A 2,500-nucleotide genomic window follows, 5' to 3' on the forward strand; every position below is an offset into this window, starting at 1 on the left:
AGTGGGCGGGGATGTCTCTCTTGTGGCTCACGGGGCTGTTAGGGTGGCACAGAAATCCCTCGGAATGGGAAAACGGGTCATTTTCGTGTCGCCACATTGCATACGAACCGCATGAAACTTCCAGAGGCATTTGCAGCAGGAATGCATGTGCACTCAAAAAAGTGAATATTTCTCACGGATAGACCCCGTGATACGCTAGAAATTGGCGGGGATGTCTCTCTTGTGGCTCACGGGGCTGTTAGGGTGGCACAGAAATCCCTCGGAATGGGAAAACGGGTCATTTTCGTGTCGCCACATTGCATGCGAACCGCATGCAACTTCCAGAGGCATTTGCAGCAGAAATGCATGTGCAGTCAAAAAAAAATTGATATTTTTCACGGATAGACCCCGTGAAACGCTAGAAATTGGCGGGGATGTGTCTCTTGTGGCTCACGGGGCTGTTCGGGTCGCACAGAAATCCCTGGGAATGGGAAAACGGGTCATTTTCGTGTTGCCACATTGCGTACGAACCGCATGAAACTTCCAGAGGCATTTGCAGCAGGAATGCATGTGCACTCAAAAACTTCTATATGTTTCACGGATAGACCCCGTGAAACGCTAGAAATTGGCGGGGATGTGTCTCTTGTGGCTCACGGGGCTGTTAGGGTGGCACAGAACTCCCTCGGAATGGGAAAAGGGGTCATTTTCGTGTTGCCACATTGCATAGGAACGCCATGAAACTTCCAGAGGCATTTGCAGCAGAAAGGCACGTGCACTCAAAAATTTTAATATTTTTCACGCATAGACCCCGTCAAACGCTAGAAGTTGGCGGGGATGTCTCTCTTGTGGCTCACGGGGCTGTTAGGGTCGCACAGAAATGCCTCGGAATGGGAAAACGGGTCATTTTTGTGTGGCCACATTGCATAGGAACGGCATGAAACTTCCAGAGGCATTTGCAGCAGGAATGCATGTGCACTCAAAAACGTCTATATTTTTCACGGATAGACCCCGTGAAACGCTATAAATTGGCGGGGATGTCTCTCTTGTGGCTCACGGGCGCTGTTAGTTAGGGTCGCACAGAAATCCCTCGGAATGGGAAAAGGGGTCATTTTCGTGTTGCCACATTGCGTACGAACGGCATGAAACTTCCAGAGGCATCTGCAGCAGAAATGCATGTGCACTCAAAAACGTCTATATTTTTCACGGATAGACCCCGTGAAACGCTAGAAATTGGCGGGGATGTGTCTCTTGTGGCTCACGGGGCTGTTAGGGTCGCACAGAAATCCCTCGGAATGGGAAAACGGGTCATTTTCGTGTTGCCACAATTGGCATACGAACGGCATGAAACTTCCAGAGGCATTTGCAGCAGAAATGCATGTGCACTCAAAAACGTGAATATTTTTTCACGGATAGACCCCGTCAAACGCTCGAATTTGGCGGGGATGTTTCTCTTGTGGGTCACGGGGCTGTTCGGCTCGCACAGAACTCCCTTGGTCCACCTGATTCGTGCATACAGGCAGCAACTAAAACTCTGTAAACCTGCTGTGAGGACATCTAAACAGTGGACCAGTGAGGCTGTGGAAGATTTGCGGGCGTGCTTAGACTGTACTGACTGGGATATGTTCACGACTGCTACCAATAGTCTGGATGAACTCACAGAGGCTGTGTACATCAGCTTCTGTGAGGACTGCTGTATCCCAACACGTACCAGGGTGAACTTTAACAACAACAAGCCCTGGTTCTCAGCAAAGCTCAAAAGGTTGAGGTTGGAGAAGGAGGAAGCGTTTAGGAGTGGGGATAGAGACAGATTCAAGGAGTCGAAGAACAGGTTTAGCAAAGCGGTGAGAGAGGCTAAACGACTGTACTCAGAGACACTAAAACACCAGTTCTCTACTAACGACGCTGCTTCTGTCTGCCAAAGGGCTCAGGCACATCACCAACTACAAACCCAGAGCGCCCCACACCACTAACGACTCCCGCCTAGCCAACGACCTGAACGAGTTCTACCGTAGATTTGAAAGACAATTGGACTGTCCTGAACCACCCCTTCCCACCCAAGAGGCCCCATCCCCCACCCATACTACAGAAACGACTCTCTCCTTTCAGGAGGGAGAAGTTAATGGGCTTTTCAAGAGGCAGAATCCACGCAAAGCAGCCGGGCCGGACTCTGTCTCTCCAGCCACCCTCAGGCACTGCGCTGGCCAGCTGTCTCCGGTGTTCACCAACATCTTTAACACCTCCCTGGAGACATGCCATGTACCAGCCTGTCTCAAGTCCTCCACCATCATCGCTGTGCCCAAAAAGCTAAGGCCAACAGGACTAAATGATTACAGACCGGTCGCCCTTACATCTGTGGTAATGAAGTCTTTTGAGCGCCTGCTCCTGGCACACCTCAAAGCCATCACAGACCCTCTCCTGGACCCCCTTCAGTTTGCCTACAGAGCCAACAGGTCTGTGGACGACGCAGTTAACATGGCCCTCCACTTCACCCTACAGCATGTGGACGCCCCAGCATCCTACG

Source organism: Petromyzon marinus, unplaced genomic scaffold, assembly GCF_048934315.1.
Source record: "Petromyzon marinus isolate PM22_M1 ecotype Great Lakes invasive population unplaced genomic scaffold, UKy_Petmar_22M1.pri1.0 PM_G_Scaffold_6, whole genome shotgun sequence".
Taxonomy (NCBI): Eukaryota; Metazoa; Chordata; class Hyperoartia; order Petromyzontiformes; family Petromyzontidae; genus Petromyzon; species Petromyzon marinus.